This window comes from Lithobates pipiens, unplaced genomic scaffold (assembly GCF_037356315.1).
Source record: "Lithobates pipiens isolate NorthernLeopardFrog02 unplaced genomic scaffold, aLitPip1_a1.2 Scaffold_93, whole genome shotgun sequence".
Taxonomy (NCBI): Eukaryota; Metazoa; Chordata; class Amphibia; order Anura; family Ranidae; genus Lithobates; species Lithobates pipiens.
The window spans coordinates 804,582-823,096 of NW_027507916.1; the positions used below are offsets into that span (position 1 = coordinate 804,582).

General features: G+C 47.8%; 1 non-coding gene across 1 annotated transcript; it reads right to left on the minus strand.

The window, feature by feature from the left end:
* Nucleotides 1-16,935: 16,935 nt before the first annotated feature.
* TRNAG-UCC (transfer RNA glycine (anticodon UCC)) lies at nt 16,936-17,007 on the minus strand. The gene has a single exon. It is a non-coding gene; the product is annotated as a tRNA-Gly (tRNA).
* Nucleotides 17,008-18,515: the final 1,508 nt, after the last annotated feature.

The following is an 18,515-nucleotide window of genomic DNA, read 5'->3' on the forward strand; positions in this document are numbered from 1 at the left end:
TGAGCAGTCCTACCAGAGCCCGGGATTAGGCGAGGCGCCATACTTCATAGTTATATACCCTTGGCTCCACCCCCGCTGATGTTAAGCAGTGCCCCTAGATCCTTGGAGTAGGAGAGAGTCCCATTATTTGTAATTACATCCCCTGGCCCCACCCCTGCTGATGCTAAGCAGTCCCCCCCAGAGCCATGGAGTAGAAGGAGGCTCCATAATTTGTGGTTACACCCCTGCTGATGCTAAGCAGTGCCCCCAAAGCTCTGGAGTAGAAGGAGGCTCCATAATTTGTGGTTACACCCCTGCTGATGCTAAGCAGTCCCCCCCAGAGCCATGGAGTAGAAGGGGGCTCCATTGTATTGTATGATGGTGTTGTGTGTTTGTATTGTATTATGGTGTTGTGTGTTTGTATTGTATGATGGTGTTGTGTGTTTGTATTGTATGATGGTGTTGTATGTTTGTATTGTATGATGGTGTTGTATGTTTGTTAGGCATTAAAATGAAAACATGCGATCCATAAATGACTGTGTGAGAATTCTTTGGAATACTGCGCGGTACTGGAGAAGATCTGGATAGAGTGGAGAAAAGTCGGAACCTCTGGCAGGTTTTTATTGTTGGCTGTGTCTCCATTGCAGAGGTTTCCCTTCACTTCCTGTCCTGATTAGAGGCGTCACAGGAAGTGAGGAGAAATCAAAAGACATGTGCAGAATGAAAAAAATTGTTTTGTTTTGTTAAATAATTGAATCTAGTTAAATTTGATAAATTTGCTTCACTCATTTTTGGAATTTGTTTAGTTTATTCACTTTTCGATTTAAATTTTCCGAATTCTGTTGAATTGAATTCAATTTGATCGAATTTGGAAAATTTGAATCGGCATTCGAATTTATTCTATTCTAAATTTGAAAGACTGTATTATCTTTCTTTCTATTTTATTCTATTATATTCTTTTCTATTCAAAATTCAAATTTCGGAAGGTGATTATAGCCTATCTATTTTTTTTTTTTTATTCTATTATTCTGATGCTATTCTATTGTTTTTTCTATTCTATTCTTTTCTAATCTGTTCTATTCTTTTTTTTTTTCTCTATTTTATTCTTTCTTGTTTTCAAATAAAAATTTTAATTAATTTTCTATTTGAATTTCGGCTGAATTTTGTTTCATTATTTCGGATCAGTTTAAATTTGTTTCTATTGTAATTTGGAAATTCGGGTTCATCAAATAATGAAAAACGTGTCCGATTCGGAACGCAGCGATCTTCACGTCTCTGGAAGTCGCCCTGACAGAGACGGACAACCAAAACTCTGACAAAGGTTCTTACTTTTCCCTTTCTTGCTATAAAATGAAGGAACATGGAACTCTAAAGCCACGGCATCTCCCATGTCTCCATCCTCATTGGTTCCCCTTTAAGCCTTCCAGTCAATCTACTTCCTGCGTTGAGGTGAGTTACCTGACAATCGTTCGGTCACGTCACTCATGGCGCGGCCGCTGAGGAAGCGGATGCGGCTGGCGAATGGTTGCAGAAGCCACAGATTGTCTGTAATGTAAAAATGATGGTCAATAAAGATTTCCTGTTTGTAGGGAAAGCTGAGAGTTCACGCTTTTCTCAGTCATGTGACCGACATTCCAAAAAATGCGTCTCTCCCCGCCCCCGACTACATCACGCTGTCTGACAGCAGAAGAAGAGTTCAAGTCAAACGCAACCTTCTCCATTCTAACGCAGCGCTGCACAAATGCATGCGTCCCAATGCAGGCCGCAGTGGTCGGCAAGGAAAGGCTTTGTGTGAGTTGCTTTGCCTGCAATCCAAATTCCCCTCAATTGGAGCCACTGCATGCGAAGAAATGCAACGCAAAATCCAAACGCAGCCTCTGAACTGTCATCTAAATGCAGCCCCCCCCCGCCCTGAGCAGGAACATCGATTTAGAATTAGAGTTACTAGGCTGTAGTCAGCCAGAGCTAGATTGATAGTTCGTCGTTCTTGGAACTCTCTGGTATTCGTTTGCTTCTGCCTGCTGCTGGGTAGTGCCCCCGAGAATGGTGTGGGGGGCGGCACTAATCATGGAGTGTGGGGGGCTGCACTAATCATGGAGGGTGGGAGGATGTAGATGGCTGGACCTCTTAGGCCCGCTGCCTGGGTAGAGTGACCATTTGTTTGGATAGAGGCCAAGGATTGGGACTTGGTGAGGTAAGTGAGGGGTAAAAGCACCATGGAAGAACTCAACTTCAATCCGGGTATCTGAGAAACTGGACAGACGCTTTGCCCCTGACTGCAGTGTGGTGGTCTCTCCCCTAGGAGGCGGTCACTGAACTATTTAGTATCTAATTTCACAGAATGTTGGGTTGACTTAAAGGTTCTCAATCTGTGAAGGCTGTAAGTACTTTTTGCCACTCTCCTGGTGACAGTTAAGTCCATGGGTGTCCTATGCCCCAGCCCTCTCCTTCGGCAGTATTGGGTGAAATCCAATAAACTCCTTATTTGGTCTAAAAACTGACCATCTGTTCACACCGCTTCACTCCTACTGAGGACTAGATCTTGGCGTGAATGCTAACCTGCCCCGCACCTGAGGTTCCTAATATAACTTTGGGGGTCATGAGGTAGCAACATACACTACTCCATTAAGGACTAGTCCTGGGGGTGAAAAGCTGGTCTGATGTTCTTCACTTATCTTTGGAGGTCATGGAATTGCTGCATACACTACTCCATTGAGAACTAGATCTGTGGGTGAAATACTGGCCTGACCTGCATTTGAGGTTCCTCATATGTCTTTGGGGTCATGGGGTGGCAACACACACACTACTCCATTGAGGACTAGTCGTGGGGGTAAAAAGCTGGTCTGATGTTCTTCACTTATCTTTGGAGGTCATGGAATTGCTACATACACTACTTCATTGAGGACTAGGCCTGGGGGTGAAATACTGGCCTGACCTGCATTTGAGGTTCCTCATATGTCTTTGGGGGTTATGGTGCTGCAACATACACTACTCCACTGAAGACTAAACCTAGGAGGTGAAATGCTAGCCTGAGGTTCCTTATATGTCTTTGGGGGTCATGGGGTTGCAACATATAATACTATATTGAGAACTAAATGTAGAGGTGAAATGCCAAGTCCATGGGTGTCCTATGCCCCAGCCCTCTCCTTCGGGAGTATTGGGTGAAACGTAATGAACTCTTTATTTGGTCTAAAAACTGACCGTCTGTTCACACTGCTTCACTCCTGCTGAGGACTAGACCTTGGCGTGAATGCTAACCTGCCCCGCACCTGAGGTTCCTAATATACCTTTGGGGGTCATGGGGTAGCAACATACACTACTCCATTAAGGACTAGTCCTGGGGGTGAAAAGCTGGTCTGATGTTCTTCACTTATCTTTGGAGGTCATGGAATTGCTACATACACTACTCCATTGAGAACTAGTCATGGGGGTGAAATGCTGGTCTGAGGTTCTTCATATGTCTTTGGAGTTCATGGGGTAGCAACATACACTACTCCATTGAGTACTAGACCTAGGGTTGAAATGCTGGCCTGACCAGCATTTGAGGTTCCTCATATGTATTTGGGGGTCATGGGGTGGCAACACACACACACTACTCCATTGAGGACTAGACCTGGGGGTAAAAAGCTGGTCTGAGGTTCTTCACATATCTTTGGGGGTCATGGAATTGCTACATACACTACTTCATTGAGGACTAGGCCTGGGGGTGAAATACTGGCCTGCCCCGCATTTGAGGTTCCTCATATGTCTTTGGGGGTTATGGTGCTGCAACATACACTACTCCACTGAAGACTAAACCTAGGAGGTGAAATGCTAGCCTGAGGTTCCTCATATGTCTTTGGGGGTCATGGCGTTACAACATATACTACTCCATTGAGAACTAAATGCAGAGGTGAAATGTTGGCCTGAGGTTCCTCATATGCCCTTGGAGGTCAATGAGAATTTATTCATCCCAAAAAATGTGAGAAGAGTGTTTGCAAGAAAAGGAAAAAACCCCAATAAAGGTTACCGGCTATAACGCCAGGAATGATGAATATAGGATGGAGGTGGAAGGTCCTCCTAATGTGGAAGGAAGAGTACCGGATACAGTCAGCAATGATTTACCTATATGTTTCATGAGTGTGTCCAGGACGGTCACTGCGGCCGTGTAGATACCGGTGTGTTTGGAGTTCAGGTTGTCCGTGACGACAGTCACCATAGGGACTAACACATGGTGCAGACTGTCCTTCAGAATCGGGATCATGACCACCGCAGACTCCAGAGCGTACTGATTGACCTTCTTGTTGGCGTCCTGCATCCTCGGGTTAAAGGCATCAAATATCTGTGAATATAATAAAAATAAGATGTAATAAAATGACGGTTGTTGGCGAGGATCCTGTATAATATGAATTGGTTTCATGAAGTTATGTGAATTTGGAACAAAGTTCATTTACTAAACATTTCCACAGCCACCTATAATCTCCCAGCGATCAGCTTGTGACGTTCCTCCTACACACCTTCTATAGGAGTCTTCCATTATAGCGTCCCCATTACCCTTGGAAATTCACCTTCCCCATACTAGGGGTCTATTTGTCAAGGTTGTCTCTTAAAATTCCCAAGACTTTCACATAAGATTCACTCGTTTCTAATGGAATCCTATGTGGAAAATATTTGAACCTTGGGTGAAAGTTGTGAGAATCTTGGGTGAAAACATTAACCCTTTCAGCCTCCACACCCATATACCTCTTTTGGGTCAGAGCGGTTTTTAGCAGCTTCGTATAAATGGTAAAGGTACCTGTGTTGGTCTTCAAATCGGTCCCTGAAGAATCCCTTGGATCCTAGACCAGGACTTCTGCCCAAGAAGAGAATAAGCCCCACCCCCTGCTGAGGATAAGTACTTGCCCCAGAGGCTCTACTGCCCACTAAAGTGCTGGCATTTGACAAGGGGCAGGATTTGGCCTTCATGAGGGAAGGGCTTATGCCTCGTACACACGGTTGGATTTTCCGATGGGAAATGTTGGATGTGAGCTTGTTGGCTGAAAGTCGGACCGTGTGTACGCTCCATCGGACATTTGTTGTCGGACTTTTTCTGCCAACAAATGTTGGCTAGCAGGTTCTCAAATTTTCCACCAACAAAACTTTGTTGTGGGAATTTCCGATCGTGTGCGCACAAGTCTGACGCACAAAAGTTCACGCACGCCCGGAATCAAGTATGAGCCGGAAGCGCCAGGTCTTGTAAAACTAGCGTCCGTAATGGAGAGATCACATGACTATAGAACTTCTTTTTTATCAGCTCGTCGTACGTCTTGTACGCCACTACGTTCGGAGTTGTTGGCCAACATTTGTGTGCCGTGTGCAGGGGCGGACTGACCATTCGGGCACTCGGGCTCTGCCCGAGGGCCCCATGCCACTAAGGGGCCCCATCAGGGTTGCCAGCCTCAATAAAACCAGCGACAGTATGTAAAAATCTGTGTTTTTTTTTAAAAAAATCCCAAGATTATAGCTGCCCCGCCTCTCCAATACCTTTTCAGGGTGTGTGTGTGTATTCTGTGTGTGTATATTGTGTGTCTGTGTGTATACTGTATGTGTGTGTATACTGTGTGGCCCCATAATCTATTGCCCGGAGGCCCCATAATCTTCTCCTATTGCCTGGGGGCCCCATGAGTTGTCAGTCCACCCCTGGCCGTGTGTATACAAGACAAGTTGGAGCCAACAGCCTTCCAACAATAATCCGCGGTTTTGTTGTGGGGAAGTGCGATGGTGTGGACGTTGCATTCGAGTATAACTCCAGCCAAATCTATTCTTTTTTATTTGGATAGATTAGGGAAAGGTTGGATTCCTCTGCCAAGTTTTCATTGCTGAGATTCTTAAATGGAGCGGCTTGGAGAAGATACGAAATGTCTTGAAGATTACAGAAGAAGAGCCAGATTGGAATGTGATTGGCCACTAGAGACAGGGACGTAACTATAGGGGGTGCAGCAGTTGCGACCGCAACTGGGCCATGTGATGCAGGGGGCCCATGCAACCCCCTCTACATATGGCCGGCAGCAGCATAGGCAGCTAGGGGTACCAGTGCACCATGCACACGGGTGGCTGGAGGTGGAGGGTGACTAGCAGAGCTCCATGCTTGACTATCGCACTGGCTGCTCTTTAGTTGTGAATTCCCCACATGACCTGTGTCCTCGGCCGGCTCCTCAGAGTACCCCTCTCCTGCTCCATGCATTGCCTCTCAGTCCGATGTCTGTTCTCCCCAGGCCAACATGGATGAGTGCGCAGCCTACAGCTTGGTCATGGTGAGTGAGAGGACCCCATCCCCCACACACCATTACTTACCCCCTCCATCTCCCCCAGGGGACAGAGGCCCCTTCTCACGTGGGGACAGGGACCCCCATCTCCCCTGGGGACAGGGACCCCTTCTCACCTGTGGGCAGTAACTTCATCTGCCCTGGAGAAAAGGACCTCATCTCTTCTGGGGTGGGGACCCAATCCTGCCTAGGGACAGTCCCCCAATAGGGCACCTAAAGGGGGGGCCCTTCATGGTTTCTTGCATCGGGGCCCTGAAGGTTCTAGTTACGCCACTGACTACAGACCTCATTGGTGGTCATGCTACAACAGATTCTTCAGCAAAGTGAATAGGAATGAGTAATTACACAACTATAGTCACAGGAAACAATTTTTCTTTTTTATAAAATAAAGGCTTATTGAGTAGGTAGGTTACAGAGCAGGGTGCTACACAATAGCAGAGGTTACGGAGGTAAGTGTATACAGGATAACAAATGATCTACAATGTATAACAAGATGCCAATAATGTTTCTCCTGCAGAACTAAACTGATCAGAAGCCTCTTATCTCATTGATCGTTATTTCTAAATCGTTCTTTTTTTTCTGCTTCTCCACTTACTGGAGTGATGTTGGAGGTGACAAACCTCACGTTGTTCTTGCAGCGCTCCAGGAGAAGCGTCACTCCCTCCATTTTGCTTTGATATTCCTTAGCGGAGAGAAGTTTGCTGAGCTCCTTCAGTTGCTCCGTCACTTCCGCTGCCCGGACCGGCGGCCTTCCAGGGACCGGGGATTCCTGCGCTTCTGCTTCCACATCTGCAGGTCTGGTAATGCTACAGAAAAAAAAAATATGTTTTATTTATTCCAAACTGATCCTCAGGATCCAGAGAGAGGACAAGTTCTCATACGTCATAGCTGTCCATAGCTGTCTATGGCTGTCCATAGCTGTCCATGGCTGCCCATGGCTGTCCATAGCTGTCCATGGCTGTCCATGGCTGTCCATAGCTGTCCATGGCTGTCCATGGCTGTCCATGGCTGTCCATAGCTGTCCATGGCTGCCCATGGCTGTCCATGGCTGTCCATGGCTGTCCATGGCTGTCCATAGCTGTCCATGGCTGTCCATGGCTGTCCATGGCTGTCCATGGCGTTCCCTCCGGGGACAATGCAGGCTGCACACCAAGGACCCCATTATAAAGATGGAGCAACTTTGCAGTGTCCAAGGGAATCTCCTCCCTGCTATACAGTGCCTTGCGAAAGTATTCGGCCCCCTTGAACTTTTCAACCTTTTGCCACATTTCAGGCTTCAAAACATAAAGATATAAAATTTTAATTTTTTGTGAAGAATCACCAACAAGTGGGACACAATTGTGAAGTGGAACGAAATCTTTTGGATTTTTGAAACTTTTTTAACTAATAAAAAAATGAAAAGTGGGGCGTGCAAAATGATTTTGCTGCGATTACAGCTGCAAGTCGCTTGGGGGATGTCTCTATCAGTTTTGCACATCGAGAGACTGAAATTCTTGCCCATTCTTCCTTGCAAAACAGCTGGAGCTCAGTGAGGTTGGATGGAGAGCGTTTGTGAACAGCAGTTTTCAGCTCTTTCCACAGATTCTCGATTGGATTCAGGTCTGGACTTTGACTTGGCCATTCTAACACCTGGATACGTTTATTTGTGAACCATTCCTTTGTAGATTTTGCTGTATGTTTGGGATCATTGTCTTGTTGGAAGATAAGTCTCCGTCCCAGTTTCAGGTCTTTTGCAGACTCCAACAGGTTTTCATCCAGAATGGTCCTGTATTTGGCTGCATCCATCTTCCCCTCAATTTTAACCATCTTCCCTGTCCCTGCTGAAGAAAAGCAGGCCCAAACCATGATGCTGCCACCACCATGTGTGACAGTGGGGATGGTGTGTTGAGGGTGATGAGCTGTGTTGCTTTTACGCCAAACATATCGTTTTGCATTGTGGGCAAAAAGTTGGATTTTGGTTTCATGTGACCAGAGCACCTTCTTCCACATGTTTGGTGTGTCTCCCAGGTGGCTTGTGGCAAACTTTAGACAAGACTTTTTATGGATATCTTTTGGAAATGTCTTTCTTCTTGCCACTCTTCCATAAAGGGCAGATTTGTGCAGTGTACGACTGATTGTTGTCCTATGGACAGACTCTCCCACCTCAGCTGTAGTCCTCTGCAGTTCATCCAGAGTGATCATGGGCCTTTTGGCTGCATCTCTGATCAGTCTTCTCCTTGTCTGAGCTGAAAGTTTAGAGGGACGGCCAGGTCTTGGTAGATTTGCAGTGGTCTGATACTCCTTCCATTTCAAAATGATCGCTTGCACAGTGCTCCTTGGGATGTTTAAAGCTTGGGAAATCTTTTTGTATCCAAATCCAGCTTTAAACTTCTCCACAACAGTATTACGGACCTGCCTGGTGTGTTCCTTGGTCTTCATGATGCTCTCTGCGCTTTCAACAGAACCCTGAGACTATCACAGAGCAGGGGCATTTATACAGAGACTTGATTACACACAGGTGGATTCTATTTATCACCATCAGTCATTTAGGACAACATTAGATCATTCAGAGATCCTCGCTGAACTTCTGGAGTGAGTTTGCTGCACTGAAAGTAAAGGGGCCGAATAATTTTGCACGCACCACTTTTCAGTTTTTTATTTGCTAAAAAAGTTTAAAATATCCAATAGATTTCATTCCACTTCACAATTGTGTCCCACTTGTTGGTGATTCTTCACAAAAAATTAAAATGTTATATCTTTATGTTTGAAGCCTGAAATGTGGCAAAAGGTTGAAAAGTTCAAGGGGGCCGAATACTTTCGCAAGGCACTGTATATATATATATATATATATATACACACAGACACACACACACTTTACCTTTCCTCTGGTTGCTGGACATCCTGGGTCATCACGGTGGCGCTATTCTTCTGAGGAGGACGCTGGCTTCTAGCGGACGGGATCTCGGAGACGCTGTCACTCAGCTCCTGGAATAATCATCATATCATGTATTATAAAGTTTGTGTAAAACAAGGATCTCCAAACTGCGGCCCGTGGGCCGGATGTGGGCACTATCCCTCCCAATGATACCAGAGATGGGAAACAAATTCTCTCACTGACACCAATGATTATTTTACTCCCGCTGACCACCAAGCCTGTGCCATTGATTACTCCCTCCGATGCCGGGGCATTTTCTATACCCATTGGCCACAGTCCGGCCCCCTTCACATTTGAAGGGCAGTAAGCTGGCACTTTGTTTTTAGAACATTTGGAGACCCCTGGTGTAAAACCTGAAATATGAGGCATATGAGGCACATCACACAGCTCACATACTTTCTGCTTCACAGTGGCGATGAGGTCGCGGAGCTCATGTGACAGGATCAAACGTTCCATCTGCACCTCAAACTTGGGATGAGCCATGACCAGGCTGAACATCCGACGTCCGTAAAACCTGCAATACGGGTGATCATTATTACAATGTGTGGAATACACTCAGGACTGTAGGTGGGGGAGGTGGTCACTTAAATCCTCCCTCCGCCCCCCCCCCTTCAGTCTTGCACAGTTGTAGCGGCTCTTCTCATGGACTGGAATGTCTTACTCTGATGTCACTGCACACTGTCAGCTTCTCACAATGGGCATTAGAAGCTGCAGAAAGTCAGATAAACCCTGCCTCATTTCCTAAGAGGAGGACATCCAGTGTCCCTGGCCCCGCACCCTTTGAATTTTCTTTGGATTCGGGGGGGCGGTCTGCAGGGGGAGGAGGGGAGGTACATGGGGGAATCAGATGTGGTCAGCACAGGGAGGGGGGTCAGTATGGTGGGATGGTGGGAGGACAATTACAGAACGATGCACTGTGTCTGTGTCTCTCCCTCCAGCAGCTAAAAGCTGGCAGGAGGGAGAGGAGAGAAAACAGCTTTCTGCTGCTGGAGGGAGAGACACAGACACAGTGCATCGTTCTGTACTTGTCCTTCTAGCCCTCCGTGCCAATTCTCTGGGCCCTCCTGTGTTCCTGGGCCCCCTACAGGAGGCCTGGTGGTACCCCTTATCGGCGGCCCTGATGGCATGTGTGAGTTGCCCTGGGCAGAGGAAAAGGGGCCCCTCCAAGGAAGGGAGCTATAAAATAATCCCATAATAAGTCAAAGTCCATCAAATGGCATGGCTGGGAGGGTGACCTCTGTATGAAAGTACCTGGTGTCCTGCTGTCCATCCTGAACCAGTCTGACGAGGGTGCGGAGGAAGGTGTCTGTACTTTCTCTGGTTCCACACAGAAGTTTCTGGGCCCCCAGGAGCTCCATCACCCTGAGCAGATGTTTGGCCGTACATTTCCTCACTGCGCTGTTTCGGTGACTGTGGAGGAGAACGGCACAAATTACAACCTCAGGAGACCACAATGGGCATCAACGTCTCCTTATACCTCTATGGTGCCCCAAGAGATGGCAACATTTAATGGGCACAGCTTTGCCAGTGTGCCCGGGCTCCTCATGTAAATGGCTCTTTTGGAACGCCAATCCCCCCCCAGGCTCTCAGCATCCTTATACTGCAATGCTAGAGTTACACCTCCAAGTGGACCTATTTTGTTCACATTAAAAGATACCGACAGGGACAACATGTGCAAAAAAAAGGCTTGTTTTACCACTTATTGGCTTCTCAAGAAACAAGCTGCCAGAAAGGTAAGTATATGTAGGCAAGGCCACTTAGAAATCATGGGGCCCCATATATCCTTCCTGATGAGGCCCCCCAACCTCGCCTACAAAGGGGTGTAGCAGAACAGCAGCACTGACTTTATCCACCTACGCCCCAGAAATGAAAAAAAAAAAAGTCCCTCTTCTGCTTCCACCTCCTGGGCCCCTCTATTGATGGTAATTGAAGCCCTGGTAAGGGAGCAGAAGCGGGGATGTGATCTAGTAAAATCTATTTGTTCACTTAGGAACAATAAATGTGTCGATCGATATTCCTTCTTTGTTCTCCTTTCAGCAGCCTCTTATCATACGGATCAGCTTGTAATGCCGCATTTTCAGGGTCCAGTGTTTTGCGGGAGCGTGCGCTGGTCAGCGCCTCATAGAGCAGCTGGGGGGGTTAGCGGGTGAGCCAGGCTCCTCCCACCTGCCCCCGCCCCCCTCGCCATCTCCCGGGTGTGCCGCAGTGTGGATTTCTATCAGCAAAAAAATAAAAAAATAAAAGAGAAAAATTCTATATATTGAAATGCAGTTTGTTTAATGGAAGTGATGTAGAATCTCTCAGTAGTCGTGTAATAAAATAATTATCTCTCGTGTCACCGTTTCTAGATGTGTGTTTTATTTTCATGTGCGGGGACACCGTGTCCTGTAAGTGGCCAGAAACAGATCCTCGTCCGATCGACACCGACGGGCTCTGATTATGGACACTCCATAATTCAGAAAAATTAGGGGTGCTGAAACCGAAAATGCAGGATGCACTTAGTGGAAAACCGAAAACCTTTATTTTTATATACAATTGTATTATATTTGACTTATTAAATTGAGGATATTAATTAATATGAGGTTATTGTTGCCCATTATTGGCACCTTTTTACTGCAAGAAAAGCTCAGGAAAAATGCAGTCTGCAGTCTCTGACCGTCTCTTGTATCGTGTCCTCTCTGACCGTCTCTTGTATCGTGTCCTCTCTGACCGTCTCTTGTATCGTGTCCTCAGTCTATTGACCGTCTCTTGCATCGTGTCCTCAGTCTATTGACCGTCTCTTGTATCGTGTCCTCTCTGACCGTCTCTTGTATCGTGTCCTCTCTGACCGTCTCTTGCATCGTGTTCTCAGTCTATTGACCGTCTCTTGCATCGTGTCCTCAGTCTATTGACCGTCTCTTGCATCGTGTCCTCAGTCTATTGACCGTCTCTTACATCGTGTCCTCAGTCTATTGACCGTCTCTTGCATCGTGTCCTCAGTCTATTGACCGTCTCTTGCATTGTGTCCTCAGTCTATTGACCGTCTCTTGCATCGTGTCCTCAGTCTATTGACCATCTCTTGCATCGTGTCCTCAGTCTATTGATCGTCTCTTGCATCGTGTCCTCTCTGACCGTCTCTTGCATCGTGTCCTCAGTCTCTGTCTCTTGCATCGTGTCCTCAGTCTCTGACCGTCTCTTGCATCGTGTCCTCAGTCTCTGTCTCTTGCATCGTGTCCTCAGTCTCTGACCGTCTCTTGCATTGTGTCCTCAGTCTCTGTCTCTTGCATCGTGTCCTCAGTCTCTGTCTCTTGCATCGTGTCCTCAGTCTCTGACCGTCTCTTGCATCGTGTCCTCAGTCTCTGTCTCTTGCATCGTGTCCTCAGTCTCTGACCGTCTCTTGCATCGTGTCCTCAGTCTCTGACCGTCTCTTGCATTGTGTCCTCAGTCTCTGTCTCTTGCATCGTGTCCTCAGTCTCTGTCTCTTGCATCGTGTCCTCAGTCTCTGACCGTCTCTTGCATCGTGTCCTCAGTCTCTGTCTCTTGCATCGTGTCCTCAGTCTCTGTCTCTTGCATCGTGTCCTCAGTCTCTGACCGTCTCTTGCATCGTGTCCTCAGTCTCTGTCTCTTGCATCGTGTCCTCAGTCTCTGACCGTCTCTTGCATCGTGTCCTCAGTCTATTGACTTTCTCTTGCATCGTGTCTGCAGCCTTACTTAAATATCAGCGCCCATCAGAGGCAGCTTACCAGTGTCTGGGTCGTTTAGAGCGGCGATTTCCCGCTGTGTCATGGAGCTGGATTTGAATTTCTCGGGCCGGGAGGCCGCAGTAACGAAGTCCCACCTCCTGTGATGGACGTCACACTGTTTACATTTCCCGCCACTGGATGTGTGTGCCGTCTATTGACACTTTGGGCCCAATCTGGAGATTTTCACTTAGGGGTGTACTGACTTTTGTTGCCAGCAGTTTAGACATGAATGGCTGTGTGTTGAGTTATTTTGAGGGGACAGGAAATTTACACTGTTATACAAGCTGTACACTCACTACTTTACATTGTAGACAAGTGTCATTTCTTCAGTGTTGTCACATGAAAAGAGAGAAGAAATGTCACTGAGGGGGTGTACTTACTTTTGTCACATACTGCATATACTGTACACTCACCGGCCACTTTATTATTTCCTCCTTGCTAGTAGCAGGTCGGACCCCCTTTATTAGATTCCCTATTGGTAGCAATTTTCACCCGTGACCTCAATGTTGGGGGTTATAAGTCCACAGATGGATGTCTGTATTGCTAGGACCCCCCACTCAGGTCACCAACCAATACCCCCCCCCCACAGAAATCCGGAGCACGGAACCCCACACATCATGGGGGGACTGACACCAATTATTCCCATCACCATGACGATGATAAACAATCACTGATCAAATTCTATGATGAAATATTGGAAATCAATCTACCTTGTTATTTACTTAACCACTTGCTTACTGGGCACTTAAACCCCTCCTCCTGCCCAGACCAATTTTCAGCGCTGATGCACTTTGAATGACAATTACGCGGTCATACAACACTGTACCCAAATGAAATTTTTATCATTTTTTTCCCACAAATAGATATTTCTTTTGGTGGTATTTAATTACAGCTGGGAGATTTATTTTTTGCTAAACAAACAAAAAAAGATGCAAAAAAAAAAAAAAAATCATGTTTAATAGTTTGTTATAAAATTTTGCAAACAGGTAATTTTTCTCATTCATTGAAGTGCGCTGAAGAGGCATAGTTAAGGCGGCACCGATGGGCACAGATAAGGCGGCACCGATGGGCACAGATAAGGCGGCACCGATGGGCACAGATAAGATGGCACGGATGGGTGGCACTAAGGGGCACTGATAGGTACCACTGATAGATGAGACTGATGGGCACTGATAGGTGGCACTGATGGGCAGCCCTGCTGAGCACTGATGGGCACTGGTAGATGACACTGATGGGCACGGATATGTGGCCCTGGGGTGCAGCACCTTTGTTGAGGCAGGTTGTGGGCACTGCTGGGTGGCACTGTGGGCACTGCTGGGTGGCACTGTGGGCACTGCAGGGTGGCACTGAGGGGGGCACTTATTTTTTTATTATGTTCAGTGATGAGGGGGCAGGTGGGCACTGGCAGGGCAGGCCGTGATCGGGACTAATGTCCCGATCACGGCCGCCGGTGATCGGCTCTTTTTTTTTCTCCTCGCGCTGTCAGCGCGAGGAGGAATAATAGCCGATTACCGTCTCCGTTATATCACATGATCAGCTGTCATTGGCTGACAGCTGATCACGTGATAAGGGGTCGGGATCGACCCCTTGCTCGGATCAGTGATCAGGCGAGTCTCATAGACTCGCCGATCATAGAGCGTGCCGCGCGCGCCCCTCGTGCACGGGACGACGTCAATAGACGTAGACCCGGCAATGGAGATCCGCGCTGTAGCCGTCATTCGGCTATAGCACGGGTCTTAAGTGGTTAAAAATACCCCCCCCCCCCAACATTGAGGTTACTGGTAGAAATTATAACCCCCAACATTGAGGTTACAACCCCCAACATTGAGGTTACTGGTAGAAATTATAACCCCCAACATTGGGGTCACTGGCAGCAATTACAACCCTCAACATTGGGGTCACAAAGTAATTCTAACCACCAATTTTGGGGTCACTGGTAGCAATTATAACCCCCAACATTCGGGTCACTGGCACCAATAATTACCAACAACATTGGGGTCACTGGTAGCAATTATAACCCCCAACATTGGGGTCACTGGCAGCAATTATAACCCCCAAAATTGGGTTCACTGGCAGCAATTACAACCCCCAACATTGGGGTCACTGTCAGCAATAATAACCCCCAACATTGGGGTCACTGTCAGCAATAATAACCCCCAACATTGGGGTCACTGACAGCAATTGTAACCTCCAACATTGGGGTCGCTGACAGATATTATAACACCCCACATTGGGGTCACTGGCAGCAATTTTAACCCCCAACATTGGGGTCACTAGTGGCAATTATAACCCCCAACATTGGGATCACTGGCAGCAATTATAACCCCCAACATTGGGGTCTCTGGAAGAAATTATAATCCCCAACAGTGGGGTCAGTGGTAGCAATTTTATCTCACAACATTGAGGCCACTGGCAGCAATTATAACCCCCAACATTTGGGTCCCTGGTAGTAATTATAACCCCCAACATTGGGGTCCCTGGTAGTAATTATAACCCCCAACATTCGGGTCACTGGCACCAATAATTACCAACAACATTGGGGTCACTGGCAGCAATTATAACCCCCAACATTGGGGTCACTGGCAGCAATTAAAACTCCAACATTGGGGGCACTGGTAACAATTATAACCCCCAACATTGGGGTCACTCTCAGCAATTATAACTCCAAAATTGGGGTCACTGGAACCAAAGGGTCTGGTATGGATATTTAGGGGGACCCCCACGTCAATTTTTTTTTTTAATTTGACACGGGGTTCATCCATGTCAGACCTGAAGGGCCTGGTAATTGAATTTAGGGGAACCCCTGCGCTTTTTTTTTTTTTATCAATGAATGAATGAATTGTCGGCTAATACAGAGAACACTCATTGAATGTTCTCTGTATTACGGGGAGCCGACAATATAGCCGCAAGTGATTTTAAAAGACTTTTTTTCCTGCACAAATGACACTTTGTGCAGGGACAGTTCTAAGCACGGGAAACATGCGCCCCTTCACAGGCATACTATAGACACCCCCCAGGCACGAAATTTAAAGGAATATTACACTTTTATTGTTTCACTTTAATCATTATTAAAATCACTGCTCCTGAAAAAACAGCCGTTTTTAAAACTTTTTTTTGCATTGATCCATGTCCCCTGGGGCAGGACCCGGGTCCCCAAACACTTTTTATGACAGTAATTTGCATATAAGCTTTTAAAATTAGCACTTTAGATTGTGAACGTTCGAGTCCCATAGACTTTAATAGGGTTCTAAAGTTCACACGAAGTTTAGGTCTGTTCGCAGGTTCTGGTGCGAACCGAACAGGGGGGTGTTCGGCTCATCCCTATTCACAAGCTCCCCCCTGTGTAGTTCTGGGCGGATCCCTCACTTTTTCTCATGACCATCCTCACCCCATGAAGGTGAAATCTTCCATGGAGCTCCAGATTGAGGGCGATTGATGGTTATTTTGTATTTCTTCCATTCGTGAATAATCGATCCAACAGTTGTCTTCTTCATCTCACCAAGCTTCTTGCTGATGGTCTTGTAGCCCATTCCAGCCTTGTGCAGGTCCCCAATCTTCTCCCCGACGTCCTCTGACAGCTCTTTGGTCTTCCCCATGATGGTGAGGATTGGAGGGAAGGGATTCTGTGGACAGGCGTCTTCTATACACATAACGAGTTGTCGTTAGGAGAACCTTCTTACATTGACAGGACTAATCTGTGTACCACATGAGCACCTAGTGGAGCCAGTCTGTGGGGGGAGGGTTATTGTTGGTTGGTAGGTGTTTTTTCCCCCACTGTATATAGTACATAGCCGGCCTTTCTTCAGCAAAGTTGTGAAGAAGAGCCTAGAAAATACCTGAAAGGTAGCCGAGTGCTCCACCTACTGGCTGACACTGAGAATACACAACAATCACACCTACCTGCAAGAAATCTATTCTAAGGTGTGTAATAAAATCCATACAAACCCACGACATTCACTTCATTCCTTTACATTTTATCCCATCGCTAATCTGCACTCCACATATAATTCCAGTCTCTGGGGAGAATCTTGGCCATTATGTTGGCCGGGAATCGAACCCGGGTCGTCTGCTTGGAAAGCAGCTGTGCTCACCACTGCACCACCAACACAAAAAGTTGCATGTTTTTGTTGTGTGGGGGGAAACCGGAGTACCCGGGGAAAACCCACGCAAGCACAGGGAGAACATGCAAACTCTATGCAGATGGTGTCCTGGTCAGGTCTTGAACCGAGGACCCCAGTGCTGCAAGGCTCACCGCTAAGCCTCTGTGCTGCCCCATCTTAATGTGGAACTTCACCTAAAAAGGGAAGTTCCCCTCCTCCTCCTCCCTCGCTCCTCCTCCGCATCTTCAACCTGAACCCTGAAGGGGCGGGGACAGGACACCTCACCTGGGAATGGAAGGCTTGCTCCTAATAGATGGTGGAGACAGTCCACTGACAATACTGCTTTATATTTGTTGTGTCTTCCCGTTCACACAGCACAACTTCAACAACATTCGAAAAATTTCTACTCACCTGTAAAGGGGGAACTCCATGCAAACAAAATGACCTCCAAAATCTATACCAGACCCCCATCCGTGCACCCAGCCTGGCAGGCCAGGAAAGAGGGGGTGAGCATGCACCTCCCCCAACAGGGGCGGGCTGGGCCAGCGGACTTATCTAACACCCTCCCCCCCACCAGCGAACTTATCTAACACCCTCCCCCCACCAGCGGACTTATCTAACTCCCTCCCCCCCACCAGCCTACTTATCTAACACCCTACTCCCCAGTGGACTTATCTAACACCCTCCCCCCCACCAGCGGACTTATCTAACACCCTCCCCCCCACCAGCCTACTTATGTAACACCCCCCCACCAGCGAACTTATCTAACTCCCTCCCCCCCTCCAGCGGGCTTATCTAACACCCTCCCCCCCACCAGCGGACTTATCTAACACCCTCCCCCCCACCAGCGGACTTATCTAACTCCCTCCCCCCCACCAGCCTACTTATCTAACACCCCCCCCACCAGCGAAGTTATCTAACTCCCTCCCCCCCTCCAGCGGGCTTATCTAACACCCTCCCCCCCACCAGCGGACTTATCTAACACCCTCCCCCCCACCAGCGGACTTATCTAACACCATCCCCCCACCAGCCTACTTATCTAACACCCTCCCCCCCACCAGCGGACTTATCTAACACCCTCCCCCCCACCAGCGGACTGATCTAACACCCTCCTCCCCACCAGCGGACTTATCTAACACCTTCCCCCCCACCAGCGGACTTATCTAACACCCTCCCCCCCACCAGCGGACTGATCTAACACCCTCCCCCCCACCAGCGGACTTATCTAACACCCTCCCCCCCACCAGCAGACTTATCTAACACCCTCCCCCCCACCAGTGCACTTTCCCAACCAATCACCCCCTCCGGCATGCACGGCCAGCAGCACAGACACACAGCCACCTCCTAGACCCCCCGGTCAGTGGTGCGGACTGATCTGGGAGGACACCCGCCTGCTGCATGCCTGCCACTTACCCCATCTTAGTGGTGGGTCAGGCAGCAGGTGAATTGCAGCACGATACATATAGGGGGTGGAGAGGAGAGAGGGGGCGGGGCCCTGGTGCCCCTAATGGGCCTG